This window comes from Carcharodon carcharias, chromosome 20 (assembly GCF_017639515.1).
Source record: "Carcharodon carcharias isolate sCarCar2 chromosome 20, sCarCar2.pri, whole genome shotgun sequence".
Classification (NCBI taxonomy): Eukaryota; Metazoa; Chordata; class Chondrichthyes; order Lamniformes; family Lamnidae; genus Carcharodon; species Carcharodon carcharias.
This window is the reverse complement of record NC_054486.1, coordinates 81,025,118-81,038,681: the sequence shown is the minus strand read 5'-3', so window position 1 is coordinate 81,038,681 and position 13,564 is coordinate 81,025,118.

The window sequence follows — 13,564 nt, the reverse complement described above, 5'->3', positions numbered from 1 at the left end:
AACTCGAGTCAATGGGAATCGAGGGAAAACTCTTTGCTGGTTAGAGTAATACCTAGTACAAAAAAAGATGGTTGCAGTTGTTGTAGGTCAGTCATCTCAGCTCCAGGACATCACTGCAGGAGTTCCTCAGGGTAGTGTCCTAGGCCCAACCATCATCAACTGCTTCATCAATGACCTTCCTTCCATCATAAGGTCAGTAGCGGTGAGGTTCACTGATGATTGCACAATGTTCGCCCCATTCGCAACTCCTCAGACACTGAAGCAGTCCATGTCCAGGCTTGGTCTGACAAGTGGCAAGCAACATTCATGCCACACAGGTGCCAGGCAATGACCATCTCTAATAAGAAAGAATCTAACCATCACTCCTTGGCATTCAATGGCATTAACATCACTGAATCCCCCACTATCAATGTCCTAGGGTTACCATTGACCAGAAACTGAACTGGACTAGCCATATAAATACTGTGGCTACAAGGGCAGGTCAGAGGCTAGGAATCCTGCGGTGAGTAACTCACCTCTTGACTCCTCAAAGCCTGTCCACCATCTGCAAGGCACAATCAGGAGCATGGTGGATTATTCTCCACTTGCCTGGATGAGTGCAAGTTCCAACACTGAAGAAGCTTGACACCATCCAGGACAAAGCAACCTGCTTGACTGGCACCCCATCCACAAACACTCATTCACTCCACCACCAGTGCACAGTAGCAGCAGTGTGTACCATCTCCAAGATGCACTGCAGGAACTCACCAAGCCTCGTTAGACAGCAGCTTCCAAACTCACGACCACTACAATCTAGAAGGATAAGGGCAGCAGATAGATGGGAACACCACTACCTACAAGTTCCCCTCCAAGTCACTCACCATCCTTCACTGTTGCCGGGTCAAAATCCTGGAACTCCCTTCCTAACAGCATTGTGGGTGTACCTACACCACATGAAGCGGATCAAGAAGGCAGCTCACCACCATCTCCTCAAGGGCAATTAGGGGTGGGCAATAAATGCTGGCCTAGCCAGTGCTGCTCATATCCTATGGATGAATAAAACAAGAAGAATCTTTGATATTGTTTAATTATATGCCCATTTGTAAAGCAACATAAATTACTCTAGGGGCGTTATACTAATTGCAACTGTTTCTCAAAGTGAAAAGCCTCTTGACTAATGATGATTATTGTGAGAAGTTAATCATCTTCAATACCAGTTTCTTAACAATTCCTTGAAATTGTGACCTTTTAATAGAAAAGTCAAGTTGGAAGTATTTTCTGTTGGTGGCAAGTTACTCTGTCGATTGTAAATAATCAGTTTGCTGTTATTAAACATAAAGTATGACACAAGAATTAGCATGTGCAGCAGTTTATAACAACTGTCGTGTGACAGATGCATCTCAAAGGGCAAGCAGGACAATTGCATGTGGAAGGCAAGGCTCCCTGCCAGTCACACACATTTGTACAGTGCACCCTAGTAAAGTTGGTCCTATTTAAGCTGCACTATGCATGACTTCCAAGTCATCATGATAATCTTCTCAGCCATTAGGTGGAAGCATAATGTTGAAACTTGCTGTGGATTCCAAGTGAAAAGGTGCTCAAAGTTACATATCCAAAGCCATGGATGATTGATTACAATTGAGAATGTTTCACCATGCTATTGCCAGAAATAGCTGATGCTCTGGGCATTCTCTAACTGCATGTAAAACAGCTAATTGAGTAGAATTGCACTTCGATTATTTATTTGAAATTGAAATATCTATCTTAGTCAAATATCCTAATGTCAAATGAGCCCTGCAAAGAAACTAAAGCTAAACAACTTTGGGCAAAATGCTAGGAATTCGCCAAATTGATTTCCAATTTATTTTAATTTATTTATTACCCAATATCCCTCTCTTGTGTTGCCTGCATGCTCCTTATTGACTTGACACTGAATTAATTGAACACATGCAGACATGGGACATCAGATGTGGCTTTAAGCTAAATTGGATTAAAATTCCATTCAGAACTAATAAATAGTGGCATTTAATTAGGTAGAAGATAACACTTCTGGTTTGAAGGTATCAAACAAAATTGACTGTAAATTTTGGCTCATTCTACAGAAACTGGAAACCCTCAAAATGGCAAATGCTGCATTTATGGTCACTTCTACCATGGCTCATGCAGCAGCCCATGCTGGGGAAGGCACTAACATGGATATACAATGCATGCACCAGAAACTTGGACAGTGAGATTGTGATGGCAAGCAGCCTCTCATCTTTTGCAAATGTTTCACGCAGGTCTAAGGAACACGCTGTGCTAACCACTGACAACTGTGCATAAGGGACCCCCCCACCACCTACAACATTGCTTTAAAGAGTCAGGCATCCAACTGACTCTTTTGCTGTTGCCCTGACAACTTTTTCGAAGTACTTTGATATGTTTTGGAGGAGTTTCAGTGATCTATATTTGAAACGGTTGCTGCATCCTGACAGGGAAGGCAGAAAGGTTTTGTGATCTGCCCACAGAAAGGCCGATCAGTTATGATCTGTTATGAGGGCTGTGTTTTTATTTCCTCTATCTCTACATCACGGCAGGGAAATGGAGCTGAGGTTGCAGAGAGGGCTCCCCACAGAAGGCCTGACCCAGCATAGGTTTTCAGGAGCATTTCTCCTAACTCCACCTCAGCCAGGAGCAGTAGCTGAGATTCACCGGGGAGGTGGTGATAGAGCTTTGCCCCCTCCTTCAACAGGACCTCCAACTTCACAGCAGGCGAGGGTGACGCTCTCAGTGGCATCAACCTCACCCTCGGTCTCAACTTCTTTACGACCGGATCCTTCGAGGTGGAACAAGTGACATCGCAAACTTATTCACTGCTGCACCCCAGAGTTGATGGAGGCCCCGAAACACGTGGAGAGGCAAATTTATAGTCTTCTCTCTAATCGGAGAGGAGCAAGATGAGTGGGCACGTTGCCAGAGTAGCGGGATTTCCAGTGGTGCAGGAAGCCATTGACTATACACATGTAGGGTTCTGCGGGCCCTACATGTCAATGGGGAAAGGTACAGGAAATGCCAATCGTTCCAGTCCATTAATATGCAGTCAGTGTGCGATCATGCCTAGGGCATTATGTCAGTGAATGCACACTATCCTGGCAGCAGCCATGACACCTTTATCTTTAGTCCGTCTGTTATTCCTGCCATCTTCAGGCCACAAAGAACAACCAGGGTTTGGCTCCTTCGAGACAAAGGATGTCCCTGTACACAAGGCTAATGATTCACCTCCACCAGCAGGAAATCCAGTGTTATCATGCAACAGTCCCGCTATCTGGACTGCTCTGGGAGAGACCTACACAGTGTGTCAGATCATGTCTCTTAGCTTGTAGTTGCCTGGTGCATCCGTCACAACCTCAGTATTAAGAAGGAGCAGGCATTGCCACCAGGTAGGCAGAGATCAGCTCAGGAGGAGAATAGTAAGAGGATGAGAAGAGAGAAGAGGAGGCAGGGAGGAGGAATCTGGGATTGTACATTCCAGGTGCACTGTCCATAAGTGCCTGAAACTCTGATTCCTTTAGGATGTCAGGCCTTCACCATTGCTCCAGGATTTCTTCACCTTCCTAACTATCTGCAATGTCCCATCACAGGGGCCAAAATCCTGCAATCTAAGACACCAACTAAAACCTTTCCATAGCATCTTTATCCAACAGCTCCAAATCCAAGGAGCTGGGAACTTTCTCTCTTCCCTGTCGCTCCATTTGGGGTGTTTCTCTTTCCTGCAGAGACAGTCGGAAGTAGCTTCCTTACAACTAGTGCATCTCTCCCTTAAGAGGTGCAGGCTAGCTGACAGAACATGTGCTGCCACTCCTGCTGCTGGACGCCTGTTAAACATTCAGCCAGTTAGCAGCGCGGGACACACTCAGCTGACCGCTTCAATCATGCAAATGAGGAGGCAATGTAAGCTTTGCACGCTGCCTGCCTTAAATGGCCCTGGTATGATTGTGAATTGGAATCCCCACTTTTGAAAACAGAACCAAACCAATTTCTGGCTCAGTACCTTTTTGCAGATCAAAGCATGCATACAACGTTTCAAAATATTTATTATCTTAATGTAACATTCTTTTATACTAATACTTTAATCTTTCACCACTTACCTTTCCAGCTTTTAACAATTATTGTTTCTTTAAGGATAGATCCAAATTTTGAATTGTATGATGGGGGGCTCTTTAGGCCCTTGTTCCATTGTACTGCTAGCTGAAAAGCCCTTTGTTTCTGAGGAGCTTTGATATTTGAATGAAACATGTTCCACGTTATTTAACACATTGATCACTTGCTGCACTTGAACAACATATTTGGCAGCAAAAGGAATTGAAAACTGAATTTCAATATTTACATTGTTTTTGGAGGAAAAACAATTAAACTAGAAGTATTTTCTTGCTTATTTTCAAATAGAAATTAATTAGAAAAGTAAAGAGTCATAGAACAAAAAACTGATTTGTATGTATGTTCATGCTCCTTGAGTACTCTGCAGACTTAATAGCAATATATTAAATAAGACACTTGTGAAAATAGCAGCTTCATTTGAGAAACATTTTTGATCTGATGTATCATTAATACAGAATAGTTATTGATTGTACAACAGACTATTTTTTAATGCAGGGTTAATCATCACAGGCTAATGAATTGTTTATAGATTTTTTTGTGAGAAGTGCATTGTTTGATTTTGCCTGCTGCTGCATTTGATCTCGGAGAAGCATATGTATTTAATTATATACAATGCAAAGCTTTCTCAGGAATACCAAAAGAGCAAGCATTAATTTGCACCCTTTGGACTTTCTCTATTATGTGATTCCAGGGGCTATTAGTATAGTTGTATATCAACATCTGGAAACATGGAGCACAAGAGGCCATTAGGCTTATTAAGCTAATCCTCTTCGCAATTAAGAACAACTTGTTTGATCATCGCCATCACTGCATGATCTCCTGAAGGGGGCAAAGTAAGTTTAAAAGACAAAGCTCAACTTTCAAAGTTCATTAAGCAAAACAGCAGAATATTCATTCAACCTTATAGTTCATGCTTACAACTCTAAAGTTACATTTCATATGTGAGTTGTCCTTAGTCCCTGAAGTGCATAACAACACTATCTTGTATTAATGCGTCTTTAATAGAATAAATGTCCCAAGGCCCTTATAAGTTATAGAATTATATAAAATATTTGACTGTCTTTGTCTATCCATATCCACATATCTTACAAATTATATTAATAGCTATTTTTAAACCCCTCAATGTGAAGCTGTTATACACTAATAGATAAACCTCAACCAGATGTTTACATATAGCTTTGATAATGAAATGACACAAGGTATGCAATCGGCATTTTTTTTAGATTTCAGCTCACGCACCATAGGCTACATTTTATAGGGAGGAAAATCAGCTGGAGGCTGACACAACCAGAGGAACAAAAATAAAAATACCTGGAAAAACTCAGCAGGTCTGGCAGCATCTGCGGAGAGGAACACAGTTAACGTTTCGAGTCCGTATGACTCTTCAACAGAACCTTACCCCGCAACAATAGCATGATGGGGGAGGGCTAAATTGGTTGACTGGGACACTCACCCCTCAGTGAGAGGAAGTTCCACCCTTGGGAGCAGCTGGCCAATCTGACTGGCCAGCAGCTTCAGCAGTCCTGGCAGCGCCAAAGCTCAGTGGCATTGCCAGGACTGCAGGAAGGAGGACGAAGAAGATCATGACTTCTGGGGAAAGGTAAGTCCTCTGATCTTTGGGCGCAGAGGGATCCTAGAGTTCAGGGAAGGGGAGAGTGGTGGTGAGGGCCCCAGATTTGGAGGGCAGGCAATTGTGGAAGGAAAGGGATGGGAATGGTGACATCTTGGGGGATGCCCCCTCGCAGGGCACCCCCCATTTGAGGTGCCCCCTTCACTCCCACCCTTTTTCATGTAGGCCGTAAAGAATGGCGTTCCCATTCTTGCCCGTCTGCCCGCGCCAACCCTATTATGGCATGGGCAGCTGATTATCTAGACCAATAGACTTGCTAACAAGCCTAATTGACCTTTATTTATTTACATCTGGCGGATGGGCTGTCGATTTCAGTGCCTGCCCACCTAGCGTATTATAGGGGTCAGCTTGGGATGGGCAGGCAGGTGGAGGGCTTGCCAACAAACCTATTTTATATGCCCCACCCGCCAAAAATATGTCTGTCGTGGGCATGTAAAACCCAGCCCCATAATGCAGAAATAAACTCTGAATTTGGAGCTGCCATTTTAGTTAAATCATCTTGTACCACCCACATTACCCTTGGCCCTGTCTCAATGTTCTAAAGTCTTGAGTTATGTGCTCTTTTAATATTCATTCCATTGGTAGCATGTTTAATTTTGGGCAATTTTCTTCATATTTCAACCCCAGAATTACCCTGTTAGGTCTCCTCTAAATTCTATCTGTTTGCTTCAATCTTTTTTATTAAACACAGGGTATTAAAAACTGCACACAATGTTCTAACTCTTATTTTACCAGTGAGCTGAACAGGAAATAAAATAATCCCTGTCAGTTTGCAATGAAATGCCTTTGAGATACATCATCAATAATTCATCAGCTGGAGGGATGAACTTAAATAAGCCTCATAGCATTTTTCCTGTGTTCTAATGTTCTTATTTTTAAGGCTGTGTTTGCTGCCAACACTGTGTATGTGCAGTTCTATTGTTTGGCTCAACATCATTGCGAGTGACGGAGTAGGTAGCAGCCAGGAGCAGAGGTGCTTAACAACCGTTATTAAAGACACTGTTGGTGGGGCGGAAGGGAGGAATGGAGCCAGGGATTGGGATGGGGAGGGAAAGGAGGCTTCTGATCCACCCTGTGAAGGCCGCTATCCTGGATTACAACTTCCATATTCTGTGTTTGCAGCTCTGGTCGGATCTTATTCGGATCCTGAAGCCGTTCACCTAGTTTCTGAGCCCTTCGGCCTCCCCGCAGTTTCTGAATCTCCTGCTCCGGAGCCTCTTCCTCTTAACCTGGGCCTGTAACCGGGAAGAAGCCCCGGAGCTGCAAACATGGGATATGGAGGTTGTAATCTGGAATTGTAGTCTTCATCAGGTAGATCAGGTAGATCCCCTCCCTCCCTCCCCATCCCAATCCCTGGAAACTGCCGGGAGGCCATGCCCCGACTGCCTGAGCTGTGGGGCTCAGAAACTGGGTGAAAGGCTTCAGGATCTGAATAAGATCCAACTGGCACTGTCTCCTGCAAATGACGTCTTTGGCTTTCTGGGCATGCAAGGAGAAGTGCATATGTACAGAGGGTCTTCCATGGCCATCTTGCATTGGCAGGAGACACAGTGTATTTCATACAGTTACAAATTGACTAAATAATTTCATGGAAAAATTAATAAGCACAAATCTGTAAGGGACATTTTACATATATCCATGTTAAAATCCATCTGTTAATCTTTCTTTCACTGACTTAATTTGTCAAATTTCTTCATAAGGTAATTTCTCTATTATTTTAGTTATCTGACCGTACGCCTTGGTATCATCAATATATTTATAACACTGCAAGAGGTGCCTTCAATATCATTTATGAATATCGTAAACAGGAGACTAAGACCAGATCCCTTCTAAATGGCATTAGTTACTTTCCCTGAGAGCAAGAGCCTTTTCGATATATTCATCACTGTCACGAGTGTTTAGTTATCATATATATTTTTAAGAACAATTGTTTGAAAAGTATTTATTTGCTAATAAAAACAAACCTTTGTTCAGAAAAGGGATGCATGGACAGACAACTTAGCATCTTTCTGTGTTGGATCCAAAACCTTATCAAACTGCATCTCAAAATGGATCACAAAAGATGTTATTCAGTGAGTGTTCCACAAGTATAAATGAGATCCTTCCCCTTGCTTGTCTTTTTTCAGAACAAAGACAATTAACTAATAAGGATCTTAATGAAAAGCTAAAAAAGGACCCCAGGTGGATGAAAGGCTGCTTGAATGGTCAAAATTTGGAAGCATAATTCGTGAGTTTGGGAGCAGCCATCTTTAGGTTTCATTCTATCAAAGGTTGGAAGCCGCCTAAAGAGAGAACCATCTTGAACGTCATGAGACACCTTGACACAGAACTGCTTCTCAACAGGGAGAGACTGAGGAAGGTTCCCAAAAACAGCAATCAGACTGCTGTTCTAAATCAGCCTGCCAAGAGCCTGCAGTACTGTAAAAGTGGAAACAGGAGCCTTCACTCACTTCCAAGGACCTGTTCTGTTTGTTTATCCACCTGCAAAGACAACTTCAAGTGTTCAACTATTAAAGCCATCACCACACTGGCTAAACAGAACCTCAAGTTTCAACCCCCTCACTTCGGAAAGTAGGAATTCAAGCAACAGGCCTGCAATGATATCTCACAGATACTGATTTGAAATCTCATCTTCAAGTATCTTTCTCCTTTCTTTGCATTTTAATCTTTGTAACTGTGTTTTAGTTAATAACTTCATCACTTTTACTTAAATAACTTTCAGCAGAAATTTTGGTAATTAACTAACTTATCTTGTTTAAGATTAAAGTTTGTCTACTGGGATTTTTTTAAGTTGGACAATTCATTAATTAGAAGGGGACTACATACCATACACAAATTCTTAGTCCAAGGACCACTTTAAGGAAACACCCTTTACATGGTTGTGCCATCACTTTTTCCTTTTTTTGTTCTCAGCCTATTCTAAATCCAGCTACCAAATTTTAAATTAAATCCTCAAAAGCCTCACATGCAGAATTTTAGTGCCTTATGAAAACTCACATAAATGACTAACATTGAACAACCTTCATTCATTGATTTAACTGCTTCATCAAAGAATTCTTGATGAGTAATGCATGATCTATTGCCTCTAAAACCATGCAAATGGCTCATTATGGTTTCCTTTCATGACTTCAGGACATCTCAAAGCAATTTAAAGTCAATGAAGTACTTTTAAAGCCTTGCCACTGTTGTAATGTAGGAAACATTGCAGTCAGTTTGTGCACAACAAGGTCCCCAAACAGCAATGAAATAAAGGATCAAATTATCTATCTTAGATGCTGTTTGAGGGATTTATGTTGGCCAGGCCAAGAGACGATCTCTGCTCTCCTTGCATTGATGTGGGATCCTATACATCTATATGAGAGGGCAGAGAGAGACTCAGTGAGTTGGCACTAAGATGGCACAGGGGCTTTAAGGATCCATGAGGATGGGGGGTCATGGTTTAACAGGGAGGGTATGAGAGGCCATTAGGGCTGGGTGAAGCGGCTTGAATTGGCATGGAGGGAATGAGGAGTCATTGGGCTGGGTGGGGGTATGCTTTGGCATAATTTGGCATCGATGGAGCAAAGGGACTGGGTTGAAGGGTGTGAAGTGTGAGGTTTAGAGGGCCTCATTTTCAACCACAGAACAGTGATGAAGCCCCAGAGCACCAAAGCAGGCATTTTAACCTGTCCACCTTGGCACTCAGCAGTCCCTGTGGCTGCCTCCGAACTGTTTCTGGGGGCAGCAGGCCTGACTCCAGCATGAACCACCCTCCCCCACATCCCACCCTGGAACGAAGAGGTCCCATTATTCGGACCACTTTTTCTCGAGGCAGGTGAGGTAAACCGGGACATTTCCCAACTCTGCACACCTGCCTCTGAAGTGAAAGTCCAGACCTTTAATTTGGTTTTTGCAAATTTTCTTCCTTATGAAAATTAACATAAAAGTTTAAGGAGGAAATATATTTAATTTTCTAAAATCAAAAATAGTTTTTCTCTGTCATTCTGGCTTCAGATATGGAGACTAATCTTAAGTTGCTATGATGGTGAACAATTGAAAATAAATCTTACTAGTAAATCAATGGGACATTTTTCTGAAAGGTAATTTATCCAAATTGGAGGCTATACAAACTACCCCAAAATAGCTCAATCTACAGTGATTTGGACCTTGAATCATCTTGTAATAATCCTCTAAACCTTGATATTGTAAATTGGTATAAAAGAGATAATTAACCTATTTTTGAGGATTATTATCCCCCATCTAGCTTAATACAGGTGAACAAGGAGTGGTGGTGACTGCTGAGACTGCATTCAGTCCCCAACCAAGATCGTTGCTGCAGCCCAATGGGGAGGTAAGTGGAGGGAATTTTGGTGGGACTTTACTGGCCCCAGAGAGGGGGATGAGGGGATGGGGTCCAGGGTGCACAGGCCTGAGGAGGAAGAATAGGGGGTGGTGGGGAAACCCAGTGGGACCACACATTTTTAGGTAGGACCTCTGATGGCCAATCACAGTACACTTGCTGAACAATCCTGAGTGTGCTAATAGCTACACTAACAACCAATAATCAGTTGCACTCGTAACATGGCTCATTTCCATTTGCTAGAAGTGACATACATTTATAGATGGGGACCTGTTCTACACAAACAAAAGGAATATGCTCAAGCATTGTACCTTTTAAAAAATTACTAGGGAACTTGGGGAGCATATGATTTCTCATCACTTTCTCCATGGCAATGCCTCAGCCATTCAGAGCTGATTTGCCAAACAATCAGCACTCTTTTCTCCAGCAGTATAAATTGTGGTGTTTGTTTGAAATTTGGCATTCTTGCATTTTACCTGATGAGTGAAAAACAAAACTTTGGCAACATGTCTCTTTTTTCATCAATATTGGCTGTGTTGTTTTCTCAAGGAAGAAAGGGAAGATTCTTGTTTCAACAGGAAGTTTTGCTGATGATGCAGAAGCAAGATGAGAGTGGCCTGCATGACTACTAAACATTCAGCAAAGCAAATGGGTGAATAGAGGGGATGACTGATCTTGCTTCATTTCTATCTTCTGTCCACCACATCTTCATTGTATATTACGAGTAGTATGTTGTGAATTAGAAACATTTATTAACTTTTGGGGCTGTTTCAAAAATAGAAAAAGAGTTTAAAACATAACAAGAATGCAAACTGCGGAGGTATCACCTTATGGAATGTGGTCTAGGCTCTGGAGAGAAAATGGCACCATGATGAATCTTACTGAGATAAGTGCACACGGCTGACAGTGGATGAATGCAATGGTAGGAAGACATTTTTCTAACCAAAGATTTTGACTTGTATTGTACCCAAAAATGAAACAATGGGAATGAAAAGTAGCTGCCATATATCACTGTGTGTCATGAACAAGGGTAAGCAAGTTTTATCCATTAAAGAGGACATAATCAAAACTCAGAAAGATGAACACAGACAATCTACACCTTCAAGCCACCATGGTACTTTCTAATGGAATAACCTTTGTAGGATTCCTGGCATAATCTACAAATCTTTATATTTTGTCATAAGGAATGCAAACTAATTGATAAAACCAAAACAATAATTTAAAACAAGTTATTTAGCTGATGATTGTGCGATCTCTCACATCCTCCAATATGACAGAACAATCTGCTGATATCTCTGAAAGGAATTTATAATTTAAGCTTTAAAGCTAGATTTTATATTCCACTGATCAAAGTATTATGAAGAAATCATTGGAAGCTTTAGAATGCCTTTGCAGTGTACTTTGATTCCTTTAGTTCCATAACAAGTTTGAGGCGAACATCTTCAACGCAAATAATTATGCCATTCCCACTTGATAGGCAGGAAGGTTTTTCCTTTGTTAGAAACTTTAATAAACTGTAGTTAGAGGTAGTAATTAAAACATTAAAATGCACAGTTATTATCATTAACTATTTCAGTACGATAATACAGTACTGGAATGGAGCAAATCTTAAAGATAGATTAAAAAATATATACTGCCGCATTTCCAATTTACAGTTTAGACCATTAACAATCTTCTTACTTGTAAAAATTGTTGTATCAAATTTTGGTGGCATTGTAAAGAGCTGGATAAGGACTAGATCCATGACTAAGATGAGTTCATGTTCTGCCTGGTATTCCTATTTAGAATGCTTATGTCTGTCAGCTTTCATCTTTCCACTGTGCCTGTGAATTTCAGTGCTAAGCACGCAGCCTTAGATCACAACCATCTGCCTTCAAATGGCATGGTCATCACTCACAAGGAACTCTGGTTACAAACGAAAGCCACAATTCGCTGCTCACAGAAGCTGTAACTCCGTGTAAACTAATGAGTCTGTCAAACAGAAAACAATCTGCATTTATCATTTCTTATCTGTTGGCTCTGCAGTTTGCCACTTTGGCACGGCCGTTCACCTGCACATAGGTCAAGGACTAGATGCAGACTATGGTTGAGATCTTCTGCAGTCTGCTTACAGTATCTCTTTTAATAATGTCTCATGTATTTATAATAGCCGAGGGACCAGAACAAACCGAATTACCATTTGGAGCTAATATGATGCAATTTGGATTTCTTTAAATAACTGAATATTTTAAGCCCATCCAGTGATTGATGTACTTCTGACTTGGCAATGTATGAGCATTGTTTTCCAAACATGATCGATAATAATGGGATACTAAATTACAAAAGGACAATAATAGCATTAAGGTGTTAATGTAATGAAAGGTGAACGGTGTTTTAAATATTTGTGAATACAGAGAATAATAAAGCACTTTTTATTATTATTTTTCAATTCCTTTGGAACACTTTTAAATGTGCAAACATATGATTAGTTAATCTCCCATGGTTTTTTCAAGGAAAAAAATAGAATGGAAATTGTTTCTTTCTGTATCTATCTCTTTGTTCATGTCTCAGCCCCCAATTCCTTCTTTCTGTCCTGAATCTTTTGTTTGTGTTCTGTCTTTCATTTTCAGCCTTTCCCTGCTACACACACCTCTCACATCTTTTCTGCCTAAAACTCTTGTATTTCCATTTTTTAAAAGTCTCTCTTTGTCTCTGTTCCCTCCTTTCAGAATGATGATCCCAAACATATCAGTTCTGGTTATTCCAGTCTGGCAAAACTGGGAGTTGTGCACATCCAATTTGCTGAATCTTCTGTGTTTTCAGTGCAGAGGGCTGGTCTAGGGCAGGTTTCTATTGGAAGTCCCTTCCCCAAAGTTGAAAAAGGCCTCTTGCACAAGAAAAGCTTACCTGGATAGTTTGCCTGATAAGCTTACTTTGGCTGGGAATGGGAAAATCCCAACCAAGGAGCAACACATGGGACATGTGTACAACACGGCTCCCATTCCTGCTACAGATTTGGAAGTTCTGCTGGTGCTAGGAAGCATCAAGAGGTGCATCAAAAGAGAGGGTCGGGCGGGGGGGAGAGGGTGGTGCTCTTTGGGATTGAAGACTCCCCTCCAGTAAAAGAACTTTAGGAAATCAGGAAACCCTGGTAACTGGCTGCAAATGAGAAAGAATGTAGCTGGTACTAGGGAAAGGTGATACTGAATATGCTCTGTTGGATACATCTCTTTTGAGGTTTATCAGCATGGCATGAAGCAATGAAGAGATCTCCCATATCCTTTGATGGGTTCATTTCACTTATTGTCTACCATCATTGCTCTGTTGCGCACACCCATTCATTATTCTATTTGGCGTGCTTCTTTTCCATGTGCTGGTGCAAGGACCATATCAATTAGCTGTTCAGGCTTCTAACCCATGCTACCCTGCTGTTAGGGAATTTCTCAGTGGAATCAACAGTCATGGATGACGGGGTTAGTCTTTGTCTGATGAGTGCCATT